The sequence below is a fragment of the Triticum urartu genome, chromosome 5A, assembly GCF_056163025.1.
Source record: "Triticum urartu cultivar PI428250 chromosome 5A, HENAU_Tu73, whole genome shotgun sequence".
Lineage (NCBI taxonomy): Eukaryota > Viridiplantae > Streptophyta > Magnoliopsida > Poales > Poaceae > Triticum > Triticum urartu.
In genome coordinates, this window is record NC_141877.1 from 253818087 (window position 1) to 253838855 (window position 20769).

The 20769-nt window shown below is 51.8% G+C and overlaps 1 pseudogene; it reads right to left on the bottom strand.

Moving 5' to 3' along the window:
- Positions 1–17275: 17275 nt before the first annotated feature.
- Positions 17276–18455, bottom strand: LOC147970963 (uncharacterized; annotated as a pseudogene).
- Positions 18456–20769: the final 2314 nt, after the last annotated feature.

A 20769-nucleotide genomic window follows, 5' to 3' on the forward strand; every position in this document is an offset into this window, starting at 1 on the left:
TTCCACTGGTACGTGGGAGGGGGCTCCCCTCCAGGAGGAGCCCCCGGGGCGTGTACAGCCCCGCCCTGACATGTGGCCGGCACGGTAGGGCTAGGAGAGGTGTATCTGGGCACTCGTGAGCCAGCGCGGGACTCACGAGGCCCTACCTCGAGGCGGGTTGCGCTTGGCTCTGGGCCTTTATCAATGGTGTGTTCCTGCAGGGTGGTTAGAATGCAAATGCTCTACGTCCTCAGGTCCCGACCCTCGAGCGAGCTCAGCCGCCACTGGTATGACAGGCCGCGATGCCGTGGGTCAGGCCAGGGAGTGAGGGCTGGAGAGCCAGTAGGAGCCCATGAGTCGCGATTCTCAGGTACCCCCCTTTTAACGTGCAAGCGCTTTGCATGAAAGCGGGGAAGTCTGTGATAAGAAGTAGGTGACAATTAAGCGTGAAAGAGCAAATTCTTTTTAAGTAGACGCGGGAAAAGCAAACGCCGCTGGGCCAGGCCCAAGCAGCTCGGGGATGATGCAGCCCGAGGGGCGCCCCCAACAAGGTAAGTAAAGAGCATAAGCAAAACGGATACATGCCACAGGGACGGACCCACGCGACCTGGGAATGATGCGGCCCTGTGGGCGCTCCCAGCTAAAAACGGAACTTAGAAAGATGTCACCTTGGGTATCTTGAGGCGAGCGTTGTTGAAGCGCTGGATGTATTTTTGCAGGGTTTCCCTTGCTGCTGCTTGATGCGGCGCAGATCGCTCACGGCCGGGGGCCGGTCACGAGTGCCCTGGAAGTTGGCGATGAAGCGAGTGCGCATCTCGTCCCAGGAGGAGATTGTGCTAGGAGCCAGGTGCGGGCCTCGTCCTTGAGCGCCATGGGAACCAGTTCGACATGACCCTTTCGTCTCCGTTGGCGGCTTCGATGCATAGCTCATAGAGCTGCAGGAACTCCGCAGGGTCCGCCGTGCCATCGTAGCGAGGGGGCAGGTCAGGCTTGAACTTGCCTGGACATGCGACGCCGCGTAGCTAGGGGGTGAGGGCGCGGCAGCCTACTGTGGCCACCGGTGCCTTTTTCTGGTACTGGGCTTGCTCCTGGGGATTACCGTGCGCCGCCGCTTGGAGCAGCGCGGGGTCTTGGCGTGGAGGTGCAGGGACGCGATCTTGGCGCACCGGCGCTAGGAGCACGCGAGCACCTTCTTGGGGACGAGGGATCTCTTGGCAGCTCCTTTCTTGTTGCGCAGGCGCTGGACATGGAGGGTCTCGCCCTGGGGCTGCGCGCCTTGGAGCCAGGGCGCCTCCTTGGGGAGGAGGTGGTGGAGGCGCCTCCTGATCCTCGCCTCCTGCGCGGAATGGAGGGCGAGGCAGCGAGAAGGACGGCAAGGGGGAGCCCCCTGCGACGCTGACGAGCTCGGTGATGTGGGCGAGCCAGTCTTCGTAGAGGTCGTCGACGGGCCGGTAGTGCAAGAGCTCTCTTGCCAGGAGCAGAGCGGCGTGCGCGTCCGTGGGGGCGCGACGGGCGTGGGACGATGAAGCGGCTGGAGTTAGCGACGGTGTGGTGGTGTGGCCCTCCCGCCGTACCGAAGGATGCTGGGACGAGGCCTGCTGCTCGTTCCCTGTCGGGCCTGTGGCGGCGTTGGCGGCAAGCGACGGGGAACGACAAGGGCGTCCGCCGACGGGTGCCGTCTGGGCGACGCGGGTGGCGAGAGCAGCCCGGCGCTCGGCGCGAGCCCGACGAGCGTCAGCCATGGACACGACGGAAGATCACACGTGAACAGCGGAAGAAAGATTCCAGCGCACCCCTACCTGGCGCGCCAAATGTCGGATTTCGGGTTCCGGCAGACCCTTGAGGTTTGAACACTGGGGTGCGCGCGGAGATCTCTCCCCTACCGATCTACGTCCAATCTCCTCGCGTGATCTAAGCTGAAAACAACGAACAACACAAGGGACACGGGATTTATACTGGTTCGGGCCACCGTTGTGGTGTAATACCCTACTCCAGTGTGTGGTGTGGTGATTGCCTCAGGGGATGATGATGAATAGTACAAGGGAAGAACAGCCTCGCGAGAGGTGTTCTTGAGCTGGTGCGACGAACTGCTGGGGTGAGTTCAGTCGCCTCTTTCTCTCTCTATCCCTCCTGGGTGTCTCTATCTCTCTATCCCCCTTTACTATGTGGTGGCTAGCTCTATTTATAGAGGCCCTGGGCCTCTCCCCAAATAATGAGCGGGAAGGGCGCCAACAATTGGCCATTTTGAAGGAGAACATATAGTACAAGTTATCCTGACCAAAGGTGGTCTTCGTCTGCCAAAAGCACTGGTGATGACGCCGTCTTGGGCTCCATGGTGACCTCCGTCCTGCCGCTCTGCTGGTCTTGGTCTCGTTGCACCGGAATGGCAACCTTTGCCCGATGCCTTGGCCTGTGCTTGCCCCCTTTGCACCAAAGGGGAAACAAGGACACTGCGCCCACCTGGCGCCCGCCTGGTCTCGAACGTCATGGCTTGCGTCACGGGCTCCTCGCGAGGTACCCTTGCCTTGATCTCTCCGCCTCCTCGCGAGCCTGCCTGGTGAGGCTTCCTCTAAGGAAGCTTCCTGTCATCTGCCCCGCGAGGCTTGGCCCCTCGCGAGGGTCTTGAGCTTGAGCTGATGAAGATGGGCCGCGCTGGGCCCCCACTTGAGCCACGCCGCAGGCCGCAGGCAGGCAAGTCTGGGGATCCTTGTTCCCAGAACACCGACACTTGCGCGTGTGGGCATGCGTGGGTGTGGCAGAGGCTGCTGAGCAGCATGGCGAGCGCGGGGCTAGCGGCTGCATGGAGGTACTCAAGCATGAGCAAGCTCGACTCGTCTTGGGCGATGCACGGCAAGGCAGGGATCAGGCGAGGCCTACTGGTGTTCAAACATTGTGAGGAAGAAATGGAGAGGAAGGGGCATTACCCAGCTCACCATAGGACACGGTGAGGTTGACACGGACGTGCCAGAGACGACGGGAGGGAGCTCTAAACCTTGGCGAAATTCTGACCGTGAAGGAAGAGGAAGCAGAGGAGGGAGACATCGATGGACTTGGTGTCTCTGGCCTTGGATCGCAGCGGGAATAGGGTCGTGGAAGAAGACGAAGATGGCCAAGGCGAGGATCAAGTCGGGGAAGAGCTTGAGCTCTCCTCGGCCATGGTGCGGGCATTGGTATGGTGGCGTGGGCGTGGGTTGAATCTCACCTTAGCGGCGGTGGCAGGGAGAAGAGGAGGGCGAGGGAAACCCTAGAGGAGCTGCATGGGGTTTTATAGGAGGGCTTGGAGGCGTGGAGGAGTCGTGATGAAACCACGGAGGCCATGTGCGCTCCTCACCGAGAGTTACCGCCAGAGAGAGAGATGTGATTGAGGCGTGGAAGAAAAGGTGCGGAGTGAGGGGATGACATGTGGGGCCGAAGGGTTGCACTGGAGAGAAAATTACCTGGGGGAAGGTTTGGCTGGGTTGTGCGCTGCTGCTGCTGCGCGTGGTTAGAAGCTGGGTTGCTGCTCCTCTCTCTCCCTTCTCCAATTTCTTTTCTTTGAATTTATTCAGGCGGAAAACAAAGAGAAAAATCACAAGGACTTTGGAGAGGGAGTAGGCTGGAATACAAATATCTCAAGGATGCCTGAATTATGCACCATTTTTAAAAAATTGGCTTGGCAATTTTATAGATAGAAAAATAATTCAAGTTTGAATTAAATTCAAACTTGAGTCATTTTTGAACCCAACCAAATCAAACCTGAAAGACCTGAAACTTGACAGAGAGGTTGTTAGCACGGTGTAAGATTTACAGGAAATAGGTGAAAATTTTACTGGGATAAGAAAATGCCACTTGCAATAAATGGGTGAGAATTGAAAGGAAGAAGCTAGTGATGGGGTGTTGCACTTGATGATGGTTTAGATGGAAAGGGCAAATATGAAACAACAAAGAAGATGAGGAGAAGAAGTTCACAAAGATAACAAGCCCACAACAAATATGCACAGTACAAATGTGCATACTACAAATATGCACTTTACAATGATGATCATGATGCAAATGCAATAAAAATAACAAAGGAAATATCACATCATGAAGCATATAACAAAATGAGATGATCATGGAGAGAACAAGGAAGGAAAATACAATATGACAATGAGATGGGCAAGGCAATGCAATATAACCAATGATGAACATGATGCAAGAAGAGAAAATATGGCAAGGTGTTGGGGAACGCAGTATTTCAAAAAAATCCTACGATCACGCAAGATCTATCTAGGAGATGCATAGCAACGAGAGGGGAGAGTGTGTCTACGTACCCTCATAGACCGAAAGCGGAAGCGTTAAGTAATGCGATTGATGTAGTCGACCGTCTTCGTGATCCAACCGATCAAATACCGAACGCACGACACCTCCGCATTCTGCACACGTTCAGCTCGGTGACGTCCCTCAAACTCTAGATCCAGCTGAGGCCGAGGGATAGTTTCATCAGCACGACGGCGTGGTGACGGTGATGATGAAGTTACCGACGCAGGGCTTCGCCTAAGCACTATGACAATATAACCGAGGTGGAAATCTGTGGAGGGGGGCACCGCACACGGCTAAGAGATCAACTTGTGTGTCTATGGGGTGCCCCCTTCCCCCGTATATAAAGGAGTGGAGGAGGGGGCCGGCTGGCCTCCTATGGCGTGGCCCAAGGGGGGAATCCTACTCCTACCAAGAGTAGGTTCCCCCCTTTCCTAGTCCAACTAGGAGGGGGAAGGAAGGGAAGAGGGAGAGAAAGGAAAGGGGGGCCGGCCCCTCCCAATTCGGATTGGGCTTGGGGGGCGCCCCACCTCTTTTCCGCCTCCTCCTCTCTTCCACTAAAGCCCATGTAGGCCCATTAAGCCCCCGGGGGGTTCCCGTAACCCCCCGGGCACTCCGGAAAATGCCCGAACTAATCTGAAACCTTTCTGGTGTCCAAACATAACCTTCCAATATATCAATCTTCATGTCTCGACCATTTCGAGACTCCTCGTCATGTCCGTGATCACATCCGGGACTCCAAACAACCTCCGGTACAGCAAATCGCATAACTCACAATACATATCGTCATCGAACGTTAAGAGTGCGGACCCTACGGGTTCGACAACTATGTAGACATGACCGAGACTCATCTCCGGTCAATAACCAATAGCGGAACCTGGATGATCATATTGGTTCCTACATATTTTATGAAGATCTTTATTGGTCAAACGGCATGACAAAATGTGTTGTTCCCTTTGTCATTGGTATGTTACTTGCCCGAGATTCAATCGTCGGTATCATCATACCTAGTTCAATCTCATTACCGGCAAGTCTCTTTACTCATTCCGTAATGCATCATCCCGTGACTAACTCATTAGTCACATTGCTTGCAAGGCTCATAGTGATGTGCATTATCAAGAGGGCCAAGAGATACCTCTCCGACAATTGGAGTGACAAATCCTAATCTCGATCTATGCCAACTCAACAAATACCATCGGAGACACCTGTAGAGCATCTTTATAATCACCCAATTACATTGTGACGTTTGATAACACACTAAGTGTTCCTCTGTTATTCGGGAGTTGCATAATCTCATAGTCATAGAAACATGTATAAGTTATGGAGAAAGCAATGGCAATAAACTAAACGATCAAAGTGCTAAGCTAACGGATAGGTCATGTCAATCACATCATTCTCTAATGTTGTGATCCCGTTTATCAAATGACAACTCATCTCTATGGTAAGGAAACTTAACCATCTTTGATTAATGAGCTAGTCAAGTAGAGGCATACTAGTGACTCTCTGTTTGTCAATGTATTCACACATGTACTAAGTTTTCGGTTAATACAATTCTAGCATGAATAATAAACATTCATCATGATATAAGGAAATATTAATAACAACTTTATTATTGCCTCTAGGGCATATTTCCTTCAGTCTCCCACTTGCAGCTATAGAACTTATTGGAGACTTCATATCTCAATCCGGGCATTTGCTTGAAATATTAACTTCAACTCCCGGAACATCTCATATGCTCCATGATGTTCAAAACGTCGTTGAAGTCTCGGTTCTAAGCCGTAAAGCATGTCACACTAAACTATTGAGTAGTCATCAGCTTTGCTCTGCCAGATGTTCTTAATGTCATCAGTAGCATCTGCAGTAGGCCTAGCACCTAGCGGTGCTTCCAGGACGTAATTCTTGTGTGTAGCAATGCGGATAATCCTCAAGTTACGGACCCATTCCATGTAGTTCCTACCATCATCTTTCAACTTAGCTTTCTCTAGGAACGCATTAAAATTCAATGGAACAACAGCACGAGCCATATATCTACAATAACATAGACATGCAAAATACTATCAGGTACTAAGTTCATGATAAATTAAAGTTCAATTAATCATATTACTTAAGAACTCCCACTTAGATAGACATCCCTCTAATCATCTAAGTGATCACGTGATCCATATCAACTAAATCATGTCCGATCATCACGTGAGATGGAGTAGTTTTCAATGGTGAACATCATTATGTTGACACCTTGATCTCCATCATAGCATCGTTGTTGTCTTGCCAACTATTGCTTCTACAACTATCGCTCCCGCTTAGTGATAAAGTAAAGCAATTACATGGCGATTGCATTTCAGACAATAAAGCGACAACCATATGGCTCCTGCCAGTTGCCGATAACTATGTTACAAAACATGATCATCTCATACAATAATTTATATAATCACGTCTTGACCATATCACATCACAACATGCCCTGCAAAAACAAGTTAGACATCCTCTACTTTGTTGTTGCAAGTTTTACGTGGCTGCTATGGGCTTAGCAAGAACCGTTCTTACCTACGCATCAAAAACCACAACGTGGTATAGTGATTGCTTTTTGATCTTCAGAAAGAACCTTGTTCATTGAATCCGATTCAACTAAAGTTGGAGAAACTGACACCAGCCAGCCACCTGTGTGCAAAGCACGTCGGTAGAACCAGTCTCATGAACACGTTCATGTAATGTCAGTCCGGACCTCTTCATCCAACAATACCGCTGAATCTAGAAACAACTAGTGACGGCAAGCAATATGTATATACCCACGCCCACAACTCATTTGTGTTCTACTCGTGCATATAATATCTACGCATAGACCTGGCTCAGATGCCACTATTCGGGAATGCAGTATTTCAAAAAAATTCCTATGATCACGCCAAATCTATCTAGGAGATGCATAGCAACGAGAGGGGAGAGTGTGTCTATGTACCCTCGTAGACCCAAAGTGGAAGCGTTAAGTAACACAGTTGATGTAGTTGAACGTCTTCGCGATCCAACCGATCAAGTATGGAATGCATGGAACCTCCGCGATCTGCACAATTTCAGCTCAGTGACATCCCTCAAACTCTAGATCCAGCTAAGGCCGAGGGAGAGTTTCGTCAGCACGACGGTGTGGTGACGGTGATGATGAAGTTACCGACGCAGGGCTTCGCCTAAGCACTACGACAATATAACCGAGGTGGAAATATGTGGAGGGGGGCACCGCACACGGCTAAGATATCAACTTGTGTGTCTATAGGGTGCCCCCTTCCCCTGTATATAAAGGAGTGGAGGAGGGGGCCGGGTGGCCTCCTATGGCGCGCCCCAAGGGGGGAATCCTACTCCTACCATGAGTAGGTTCCCCCCTTTCCTAGTCCAACTAGGAGGGGGAAGGAAGGGAAGAGGTAGAGAAAGGAAAGGGGGCCGGCCCCCCTCCCAATTCGGATTGCGCTTGGGGGGGCGTACCCCAGCTCTTGGCTGCCTCCTCCTCTCTTCCACAAAAGCCCATGTAGGTCCATTAAGCCACCGGGGGGTTCCGGTAACCCCCCGGTACTCCATAAAATGCCCAAACTAATCCGAAATCTTTCCGGTGTCCAAACATAACCTTCCACTCTATAAATCTTCATGTCTCGACCATTTCGAGACTCCTCGTCATGTCCGTGATCACATCCGGGACTCTGAACAACCTTTGGTACATCAAATCACATAACTCACAATACATATCATCATCGAATGTTAAGCGTGCGGACCCTATGGGTTCGAGAACTATGTAGACATGACCGAGACTCATCTCCGGCCAATAACCAATAGCAGAACCAGGATGCTCATATTGGTTCCTACATATTCTACAAAGATTTTTATCAGTCAAACCGCATAACAAAATACGTTGTTCCCTTTGTCATCGGTATGTTACTTGCCCGAGATTCGATAGTCGGTATCATCATACCTAGTTCAATCTCGTTATCGGCAAATCTCTTTACTCGTTCCATAATGCATCATCCCATGAATAAATCATTAGTCACATTGCTTGTAAGGCTCATAGTGATGTGCATTACCGAGAGGGCCCAGAGATACCTCTCCGACAACCAGAGTGACAAATCCTAATCTCGATCTAGGCCAACTCAACAAACACCATCAGAGACACCTGTAGAGCATCTTTATAATCACCCAGCTACATTGTGACGTTTGATAGCAGACCAAGTGTTCCTCCGGTATTCGAGAGTTGCATAATCTCATAGTCATAGAAACATGTATAAGTTATGGGGAAAGCAATAGCAATAAACTAAACGATCAAAGTGTTAAGCTAACGGATGGGTCATGTCAATCACATCATTCTCTAATGATGTGATCCCATTTATCAAATGACAACTCATGTCTATGGTTAGGAAACTTAACCATCTTTGATTAACGAGCTAGTCAAGTAGAGGCATACTAGTGACTCTGTTTGTCTATGTATTCACACATGTACTAAATTTCTGGTTAATACAATTCTAGCATGAATAATAAACATTCATCATGATATAAGGAAATATTAATAACAACTTTATTATTGCCTCTAGGGCATATTTCCTTCACAAGGCACTCAACATGGTCATGACAACAAACAACAGAAACACATGGCAACAATGTGCACTCTCAAGCTTACACCCAAGCTTATAGAGATGCTGGATCAAATCCGTAGAAGATGCCTTTGGACGAAACAAACTGATGAGGGCGAACGTTCAAACTCTCTTGCCACATGGAGCATGGTTGGCATGCCTAAGCAAAGTGGTGGTCTAGGTGTTCTGGACCTCAAGACATAGAATGAAGCCCTGTCACTCAAGTTTCTCCACAAATTCTATAATAAGAAGGATATACCTTGGGTTCAACTGACCTGGGACATGCTCTATGATCAAAAAATACCACATGCTTCCAACTCTGAAGGATCGTTCTGGTGGCGTGACATACTTAAACTCACACCGATCTTCAGAGGGGTCACCAAAGTTAATGTGGTTTGTGGCACAACTACGCTGTTCTGGAAAGACATGTGGCTGGATGATTTACTGATGAATACATACCCAAGAGCATTTTCCTGCGCCACCTGTGAAGACATCTCGGTTCGAGATTTCTTGACCTGCACTGGCCTACAAGAAACGTTCCACCTACCGCTGTCACCCCAAGCTTTCGAAGAAATCAAGGCATTACTACTTGACACCACACACATGCAACCCATGTCCACTGTTCATGATGTCTGGCATTATCTTTGGGGAGACGTAGAATACACTTCCAAGCAGTTTTACAACTTTGTCTTCCGTGAGACTCGAGCGCACAAGGCTTTTACTTGGCTCTGGAAATCGAAGAATACCAAGAAGATAAAAGTGTTCAGCTGTCTTTTGATGCATGACAGACTAAACACCCATAATATGCTCAAGAGGAGACATTACAATGTGGGAGATGATGATCATGATTGTCCACTATGTGACTCACATGTTGAGGAAACCATTAATAACATGATCTTTGACTGCTCCTTTAGCGCTCAATGTTGGAACATCTTGTCTATTTCATGGACGTTGGAGAACTGCCGACTCCACAAGATTGAAACTGCAAAACAGACATGGGATGGGCCAATGTTCATGGAGGTTTTTCTAGTTGCTGCATGGAGCATTTGGAAGGAGAGGAACAACAAGGTTTTCAGACGTATTGCACCGACTATCTCCGCATGGAAGAATAGATTTACTACTGATTTTTCTCTCCTCGCCCATATAGAGTGAGCGATAGCCACAAGGAGTTCATTATCTCCTTCCTTGACAATTTGTAATTTTCTTTTGGACTTACCCTTAGATTCACCCTCTTGGAGCTTTAGCTATGTAACATGCTTGTACAGTGGACACACTGATTCTTTAATTTAACCACACAGTAGGAGCCTCTCCTACTGTTTTCAAGGTTCAAAAAAAACTAATGGAAGGCAACTAGAGCATCGGTCACCTACCCTGCGCAATGCATGCGGCGTACGTGGCAGAAAGGTCAAGCGTAGCGGGAAGAGTGAGATGGTAGTTACCTCCCTGTGAATAAAAGTCATTCACGGGCCATTACAGTGGTGGCCCCACCGCGTTTGGCGTCACGCGACACACAAAAAAACCGGAAACTGACTGAAGCACAGGTTAATGAAGAAGTAAGGAAAATATCAAGAAGAGAGCTACCACAAGCTCCCTGCCTGTGTGCATGATAGGGCCTACTCCAATAGTGCTCGGCAGCACATTCAGGCCAGGCCCGGGGGTTCCTGTCGGTGCAACAAACCTTCACGCATGTTGCCCAGACTGTACACATGGACGAGGGCAAAGATACAGCAGCACCAAGCTCCCAAGGCAGAGAGATAGCTCTTTGAGGAATCAAAGCTCGGATCAAGAACACCAAGACAAGCTAAGGGAACAAGATATCACTAAGGAAAGACCTCCCTTGCCAGGCAGGCGAGCCTGGTCAGGTCAAGGCCTCACCGAGAACAAGTCCCAAGATTCCCCCGGCAGGCTTGCTGGGGCCGCCAAGGGAAAATCTCCCCGCAAAGACTCCACCGCTCCACCGCACAGTGACACAAGTCACTTATGAGTGTGGTGCCGAGCCCCCAAGTGATTAAGTGGCTATCATTTGGCACATGGCAGCCATTTGGAAGGGAGATTCTCCCTATATGACACCAGTCCAGAGGCGTGTCATGCGGGCAGGTAGACGGTGGTTTCGCGACACGGCAGGCTTGCCGGGCTGCATCCTCAGCGTGACACCTGGCAGTGCATTTAATGCACTTTGTCCTAACTACCAGAGTTAGGTATGTTAGCACTGTTGGCTATCTAATCATTAGATAATGATTGTTTTTCCACTGTGGTAACCCCTTAGCCTAGAAAAGGAGGGCCATGGCAACCTAAGAAAGGATTTGGACCCTTGTACACACTTACGCGCGTAGCTGCTCTCCCCGAGGTGACCTTGCCGGGCTTGAGCATTGCGTGTCCACCACGGTCCTCCCATCAATCCACCAAAGCAGGAGTAGGGTTTTACACTTCCCAGCGGCCCAAACCTGGGTAAAAACCACTAGCGTCACCCTTGTTGTGTTGTTCCATGCTCTCCACTCTTTGTGCAATGCGCCCTCCCCCCTTGCCGAACCACAAGGGGTTGATGGCCCCATAGGTGATCATGTTCCGCCGTGACATCTTTGGCACGCCAGGTAGGGCGAAGCACTTGCGCGAACCCGAGGTCGTGAACAACACTTCAATTTTCATCATCATCTTCTTCATTTGTCGGGGGGATGAACCCCGGGCAGGCAACAGAACGCGGATCCTTTTCAAAAACAACGGGGCCAGCATCGCCCCTCAAGCCTGCCTACGTGCATGATAGGGCCTACTCCAACGGTGCTCGGCAGCACATTCAGGCCAGGCCCGGGGGCTCCTGTCGGTGCAACAAACCTTCACGCATGTTGCCCAGACTGTACACATGAACGAGGGCAAAGATACATCAGCACAGAGCTCCCAAGACAGAGAGATAGCTCTTTGAGGAATCAAAGCTCGGATCAAGAACACCAAGACAAGCTAAGGGAACAAGATATCACTAAGGAAAGACCTCCCTTGCCGGGCAGGCAAGCCTGGTCAGGTCGAGGCCTCACCGAGAACAAGTCCCAAGATTCCCCCAGCAGGCTTGCCGGGGCCGCCAAGGGCAAATCTCCCCACAAAGACTCCACTGCTCCACCGCACAGTGACGCAAGTCACTTATGAGTGTGGTGCCGAGCCCCCAAGTGATTAAGTGGCTATCATTTGGCACATGGCATCCATTTGGAAGGGATATTCTCCCTATATGACACCCGTCCAGAGGTGTGTCATGCGGCGGGTAGAAGGTGGTTTCGCGACACGGCAGGCTTGTCGGGCTGCATCCTCAGCGTGACACCTGGCGGTGCATTTAATGCACTTTGTCCTAACTACCAGAGTTAGGTATGTTAGCACTGTTGGCTATCTAATCAGTAGATAATGATTTTTTTGCCACTGTGGTAACGCCTTAGCCTAGAAAAGAAGGCCATGGCAACCTAAGAAAGGATTTGGACCCTTGTACACACTTACGCGCGTAGCTGCTCTCCCCGAGGTGACCTTGTCGGGCTTGAGCGTTGCGTATCCACCACGGTCCTCCCATCAATCCACCAAAGCAGGAGTAGGGTTTTACACTTCCCCGCGGCCAGAACCTGGGTAAAAACCACCAACGTCACCCTTGCTATGTTGTTCAATGGTCTCCGCTCTTTGTGCAACGCGCCCTCCCCCCTTGCCGAACCACAAGTGGCTGATGGCCCCATAGGTGATCATGTTCCGCCATGACATCTTTGGCACGCCAGGTAGGGCGAAGCGCTTGCGCGAACCCGAGGTCATGAACAGTGCTTCAATCTTCATCATCATCTTCTTCATTTGTCGGGGGGATGAACCCCAGGCAGGCAACGGAACCCGGATCCTTTTCAAAAACAACGGGGCTAGCGTCGCCCCTCAAGCCGGGTCGCGTTTGGCCAGGTCGCTCAACCCGGCCAAGCCCCTCGACCCGGCCAGACTCCTCAAATCGGCCCCAACAACTAGCTCAAGACAGCCGAGCCCGGCACACCAAGACTTCTCCAACAAGCCAGCTCCCCCCTTGGCATGTTCTCCAACCCGGCCAAGGGTCAGCGGCCGCCCCATCCTAGCCGTACGATGGGACGAGTCTCCACCAACTGATGACCAAAGCCACAGTGCCCCACCCATGCCTCTGGTCAGCTGGGTGAGGCAACAGTGCCCCCCACCTACCCACTGACCAGGGCCGGCGTGGCAACAGTGCACCCGTCTTCACCCATGACTCCAGCAAGCGGCAACCTGACAAAGCGCCACTGTAGCTGACTCAACCCGGCCACCCCCCGACGATCGACAAGACGGCGCACAGTGCCCCTAGGCGCACGGGGCCCACGCCCGGGGAACTTGGCGAGACCTGGCACCCGGTGGGTCCCAGCACCGGGTTCCTGGATGCTAACAACGCGGCCCTACGGCCTTGTAACATTACCATTGTACCCCTGGGGGTTGACCTATAAACCACCCCCAGGAGCCCTCGTGCATACGGGCAACCCTTTCACTCGCACAGGCGATCACTCACACACACACCTAGCAAGCAGCACCCGAGGAGAGGAAGCCGCCTAAGCCTTGGTCAGCCTTCCTTCTTCCTCCATACAGCTCCAGGAGCAACCCTGTACTGTTACATATAAACCATGCTCGGCAGGACTAGGGGTGTTATCTCTCCGGAGAGCCCCGAACCTGGGTATGTCTTGCGTCCCGCGCTCGCTCATGCCGACCTTGCCTCTGGAGCCCACCAGTGCCCTCGAGCCTCCTCCTCTCTTTAGTCATCCCTTGGCATCTATCGTGCGCCCACCACGACAGTTGGCGCCCACCGTGGGGCAGCTCGAGGTCCTGGCCGGGAGCATGCTTCAGACGAGGCTCCTCTCCGACTCCGACGAGCCCGTCACGCTGGCGGACGATGTCATCGACACACTCGGCGCCTCCTTTGCCGTGTTGCGCATCTCCGACGCGCCTGCAGCCGACGAGTACCCCAGCGAGGTACTTGACTTTTCCGACTCCCCCCTTTCCCTCGGCGGCGGCACTCCTGCCGGGGCGATAGACCTCTGCGTGGAGGTTTTCGTCACCGACATCAGCGCCGCTTCCTCCTCCAGCGCGGCAAGGAAGGCCGCCGAAGCCAGGGCCGCAGCGGAGCGGGCTATCCCGCCCAACCCTCTGTGCGCCATGATGCAGAGCCTTCGCGTCCCCATTGGCACCGACATCGATGCCTCCGACATCACCGAGGCCCGGACTCGCCTCGACGAGGACCACCAGCGCCTGCTGGACCTCACTGAGACACTCGCTGCCATGCAGTGCCGCCTCGACTCGGCTCAGCTGGAGCGCAACGCCGCCTACGACTTCATGCCGGACGCGCCCGAGCCAAGCCGGGTCGCCGACGTGCGGGCCCGGGGCGACGCGATCGGGCGCGCCTTCAGCGCCATCCCTCCTGTCTACGAGACTCCCGTGAAGAACATGCGCGTTGCCCAGGTGGCTACGGTCGGCCTGGACAAGCTCGCAGGCGAAGAGTTGTAGGACCGCCTCAAGAGGGTGAACGACCTCCTCGCTGCGGCCAACGCGTAGCAGAACCGCCTCAACCAACTCGCCCAGCCGGCCGGATCCGGCTCCGCCCACGTCGCTTGACCCGGCGACTTCCAGCACACGGCGTCCTCGCCACCCGGTGAGGCGCACTCCGGCCGCACCCAGACCCAGCGCAACCCCGCTCCAACGACCGCCGGTGGCTTGGGCGACGAGCCAGCCTCGGAGGTTCGACGCCGACTCGACCCTCTGCTCCAACCCAGCCGACATCCGACTGGAGGCAACCCGGCCCCCCGCGACGCGGTCACCGACCGGCTGGGCCCGCGCGCCATCGACCACACCGACGCCCGTCACCACCTCGACCGACCCGCCCTCTCCCAAGAGCTGGAGGAGACCGGCCCCGTCGGACCGGCATGCTTCGGGCCACGCATCCGGGGTGAGCCCTTTACTAAAGGGTTCACGCCTCCCAAGTACAACGGCACCGTGAAGCCGGAGGACTGGCTCACCGACTACACCACCGCCATCGCCATCGCCGGCGGTCTAGGGACTCGACATGGTGGGGGCCTTCAAGACCGCTCGAGGCGGCATGACACATTTGCTGGTGGCGGTGGACAAGTTCACCAAATGGATCGAAGCAAGGCCGATCAAGAAGATGAACGGGCCAATGGTCGTTCGATTCGTCAAGGACATCGCGGTGCGCTACGGCATGCCGAACACCATCATCACAGACAACGGCACCAACTTCTCCAAGGGCGCGCTCGCGAAGTACTGCTCCGTCTCCGGCATCCGCCTCGACCTGGCTTCCGTCGCGCATCCGTATTCCAACGGCCAGGTCGAGCGGGCTAACGGCCTCATGCTATCCGGCATCAAACCGCGACTCATCGAGCCGCTCATCCGTTTCGCCCGGCAGTTGGCTTGACGAGTTGTCAGCCGTCCTCTAGAGTCTCTGCACCACGCCAAACTGGTCGATCGGGTTCACCCCGTTCTTCCTCGTCTACGGAGCAGAAGCTGTCATCCCGACCGATGTCGAGTTCGACTCGCCGCGCGTCATGATGTACACGGAAGCCGAAGCCAAGGAAGCCCGCGAAGACAGCGTCGACCTGCTCGAAGAAGTACGTCTCCTAGTGCTCAGTCGCTCGGCCATCTACCAGCAAGGCCTGAGGCATTACCACAGCAAGAAGATCAAGCCCCTCGCTTTCCGGGAGGGAGACCTCATCCTCCGGCTCGTCCAAGAGCAAACCGGCCAACACAAGCTATCCTCCCCATGGGAGGGCCCCTTCATCATCAGCAAGGCCTTGTGCGATCGCAAGGCGTACTACCTCATCAACGCCCGCAAGACAAACAAGCGCAACAGGGACACCGCCAGCGAAGAAACAACCCGACCATGGAATGTGATGTAGGGTGGAACCATATACGGCCTATCTTTCACGAAAGGAGCGGATCCTGCGATGAACACGAAGAACATGAGGGGCAAAACGAGGGGAACCACGAGGGGAAACACGAGAGAAACACTAAAACCAACAAGAATGATCACACATGTGCTAGATCCTCGAAACTCAAAGAGAGATACAAGATCCACGATCAACAAGGGACGATACAAAGGGTAACCGGTTCTTCTCCGTGAGGAGGTCTTGGTGTCTTCTTTGTGAGGAGGTCTTGAATCCAAGGTGGATCTTCTCCATAGAGGGGCTGCGGTCTCTCTCGTGGAGTAGTTTCGATATGGATGAGTGAAGCTCTATCTCTCAAATGAGCTATCACAACGCTAACCCTAACTAGGAGGAGGGGGAGTAGTATATATAGTCTAAGCCACGAAGGGGTAAGTGGGAAAGAGGGATACATGGGCCTTTGGCCCGACTCTGTGCGCAGGCAGGCGCCGGATGTTCGGGCTAGGGGCCGGATGTCCGGCTATTCGCGAGACGCCGAATGTCCGGGGCACTGGCCGGATGTCCGGCCTGGCGGTGGCCGAATCTGTTCTTCTCTGGATAGGCGTCGCCGGATTTCTGGGGTTGGTCGCCGGATGTCCGGGCGTTGCTGAGGCGCCGGATGTCCGGGCTGGCGCCGAATGTCCGGCCACTGAAGCTCTTGGCCTTCTGTTGGTGCAGATCCTGGGCGGCTGCATAGGCACCGGATGTCCGGCCCTTGGCCCGGATGTCCGGCCGCTGTAGCATCAGCAGCTCCGTCTTCTTCCGTCGTCGCTTCCAGGCTTCCCTCGCGGATGGTGTAGTTGTACCTTGGCGCTTGCACTCCTCCTCGTCGTCCGTAGTGTTTCGAGAATACCTATGCATGCACGAGTGGAGTGTCAAGTAGTATACCATCCTCGAAGGGGTCAAGTGAGCACGTGTAAAGGAGATGATTCACCTTTGGGTATGTGAAGTATATGTAGCACGTGTCACTCACCAAACGAACTCTTGACATGGTGACGTCCATAGGATGCTCCGCATCATCTCCCCTCCCTTGGGAAAGATCCGACCTCGGATCAAAAACCAAATCACCATGGGAAAGAGATGGCTTCGCCGTGTAGAAGTGGACGTTCACCAAGTAGTTGTCATCTTGAAGCTTGAAATGGGCACTCTCCAATGTCGCACCGTCTTGTGATTCCTTGAAAAGGAGTAGGGACAACAAACACTTGGAAAAACAAATGTGGTGAGCGTTAGTGCAAAACCAAGCATTCAAGAGGTGAGTCACCAAACAAGTGTCGTCATCATGCAAAGCATATGGTGTGACAAAGGATTGTGACTTGGCATGTAAGCATATCAATCGAGCACAATAAAAGATATCATGGGGACAAGCATGTAAATGTGAGGTAGAGATGCAAATATGTATGGCAATAGAATAAGCATCTACCTCAAAGTCATAGCAAGCATGGGCAAAGCGCTCAATGAAAGGTCTATGGTAGGCATAGGAATCATTCAGAACACCAAAAGAAATGAAGTGTCTAAACACATGGGTCAAGTGCAAGACAATCCAAGCATAATGTGCATAGGGTGTAGTGAATAGAGTGTGGCACTCAACATAATAGAAAGAGAAATTGTTCATCATGTGTGAGGCAATCAAGGCAAGCATGTAGCAATCAATGATACATGGCATATGTTAAGTGATGACATTGTTGCAACCAAACATATGGGAGGAGCAAGTAATCCAAGAATTGGATGCAACACACAAGGCATATATATCATGATGCATGGAACGGTGAAAGTGATAAGTCGAAGCAAGATCTCTAACATGTGTGCAATCAAGTGGTCCAAGATAAACAATAAGTCTCATGGTGCAAGCAACACAAGTAGTATGATCCGTCATATCCATGCTCAAGAAAGATGTCACCTTGTAGGCGTGTCCTTGTGCGTCCTTCACAATGCCAAAGTACAAGCAAGTGCGATGTAGAATCATCATGGTAGAAGGTGGTTCGCTCTCAAGAGCTCGGATTGTCAACTCACGTGACGTGGAAGTTGACGCGAAGTTCAAGTATCCTTTTTCATTCCACTCATGTGGTGTAGGTGAGGTGGGAAAGACCAAATGGTGGTCATCTTCATCTTGATGGAACCATGTGGGGGGTGCATCATATTCCACCATGGCCATTGTCTTGTCCAAAGGGAGGACGAAGTCATCACGAATCGGTGCGTCATCATAGATGGGACCTAGCACCAAATGAGAAGACACAATAGAGGTAGAGGTCAAGTCGTTAGTGTCGAAAGTGGCCTCACATGACCTATCAACTATCTCACTCTCTCTATGTGGTGGTTCACTCACTCCCACAAGGTAGGTTCCCTAAATCTCACATATGGTGGAGTCACTCATCTCACTCAAGTGGTGGGGGTTATGGCTCTCGTGACATGGGAATTGTGGCAACACATCATATATGGGGCTAGTAGTGAAGTCACTCTCACTCTTAATATGGTGGCAAAAGTCACTCAAGTCATCATACGTCGCCATGGTCGAAGGGAAAATCCCATGCTCAACCATCTCATCGCTGTCGCCATGGATGAAGGCCGAAGATGGCACATCATCACTCTCACCTCCTAAGATGGAAGCATCATCCTTTCTCGCCACCTCGCCACTCGCCTCCAAAGCTTGGTCCTTGAGGGTCTCCATAGTCGTACTTGTCGCCGCACCATCTTGAAAAAGAGTCAAAGTAGACTCGGCATCATCAATGCCACAAAGAGGGATGGCGGTGCAGTCGAACTTGGGAGCATCGTCTTGGAGCTCGTCGGGCTTGGACATCTTGGTGGTACTATCCTCATGCTCGCCTTCTTGGAGCTTGGTCTTCGAGAAGTGTGCTTGGGGTCGAGAAGCCTTGGCCTTCATGAGTTCTTGTTCCGCCTTCAGAGCACCAATGTAGTTGTCGTCGAGGGACTTGGAGTTCTCGAGGAAGATCGTCTTGGAGATATCGTTGTGTAATCCCATCATGAAGTGGAACTTCATCAAAATGGGGTCGTCCACGCCGGCTCGTCGCAAGGCAATCTTCATCTCCTTGAAGTACTCGTCGATAGACTTGGATCCTTGGATGGTGTTCTCCAATTGGCATTGAAGTTGTTCCGTGTAGGTTGGGGGCACGAACTCTCACCGCAAAGCTCTCTTCGTCTTGGGCCAACTCATGTCGTAGCTCTCCGAAGGTGTGTGAAGCCACATGTGGACGCGTAGTCGTGGAAGTTCATTCTGGCGCACTTCACTTGATCTTCGGGAGGAACTTGATGTAGCTGGAGGTAGTCGTCCATTAGGCGCTCCCACTCGAGATACTCCTCGGGTTCTTGAGTCCCATAGAAAGGAATGTTGTGGCCGGTGTCGAGGTCATAGTATCTCGTGGAAGTCGCGGACTTGAGCTTGGGGAGCTTCTCTTGAGCGTAGTCTTGAGGTGCTTGTTGGCGAAGATGTCGTATGTCCATAGGCGAAGATGCCTTGAAGTCACTTGGTGAAGATGCTAAGGGAGATGGTGAAGTCATTGAGCAGTTGGTGGTGTTGAGCTCTTGACCTTCACGTCTTTGTTGGTGATGGTGTCGATGCCGATGTGATCTTGCCGGAGATGGTAGCTCGGAGGCATGTGCTCTTGAGCGTCTTCTCGAAGATGAGGAAGATCGCTTGTACGACTTGATCAGGGCTTTGATCTCCTCCATTTGAGCTTGCATCTTGGCGTCGTTGGAGTTGTTCGTGGCATCGAACTCGTCGTTGTTGTTGTAGACCGAAGATGAAATGCCTTGCCTATCCATCACTCCAAAAGAAAAATGTGAGTGGTAGGAAGATAAGAACGAATACCAAATGTACCTTGACCGAAGTTGAAAGTGGATCAATGATCACTCCAATGTGGACAAGGAAATAGCACAATTGGTACCAATTCTTGTCGGTTTCTCACACCTACACAAGTAAGGCTTATGGTGGAGCTCGGTGAGGATAGTGGCACAAAAAATTTGATGCAAAATGTTAGCAAGAGTCAATAATGTTGAAAGAGATTCACAAATTCGCAAGTGAAACAAGTAGACCAATAGCAATATGTGGCACACGGAAACGCACACACGGATAGATAAATGGGTTCGTGCAACCAAGGATGATCACAAAATGTGGAATCCATGGAAAACGCTTGTGTTGCACAACTCAAGAGAGACGCTAGCACGATTGCTCTATAGGCGGATACGACACTTGTGCACAACCTATAGGATGCAAAATGGATAACTTTCTATCCCAAGTATGCTATATATGTATGATGTTCCGATGGTATGATCCAAGATGATCAGATATGACAATCTTATATGCAATGTGGTATGATGCTATGGCACTTGCTTACAAGCTTCTTTGCTCTTTCTCTTTTGCTTAAAAGCTTATTCTTTTTTTCTTTGTATGGCCACTTTTGCACAATGCACAAACCAAGATAGCTATTGTGTATATGCGGGAACAAACTTGAGGCACACGAGATGCTATGATACCAATATGATATGGTATGGTATGCAATGTACGGTGTAGATCACTAATGTGCACAAGTAACGTTGCCGGCAATACTCAAAGGCTAGTCTCGATAGGCAAGTGACGCAAAATGGGCTAGGGTTATCAATGCAATGGCAAGGGAATATACAATGGAGGGATACCACGATACCAAGATGATATGGAGGTTACCGTCCGTGTCGATGATGAGTGGCGGTGATCTTGATGGAGATACCAAGATGATGGAGACTCGTCCCTAAGTAGCCGAAACACCTTAGGAAACGGAAAAACCGCAAACTCAAAATCTCAAATGTCAAATGTCAAATGGTGGTAGCGGGAGGTGGTGGTGGTTTTGTGGAAGCTTGATGGGATTGCGGAAATGCAATGATGGGTTTTGCGAGTAGGCAATGCAGAAATGGAGGGTAAGGTGGTGGACTATACATGGTGTCGGAGTTGGAAGCACGGTCCCTAAGTAGCCGAAACACCTTAGGAGACA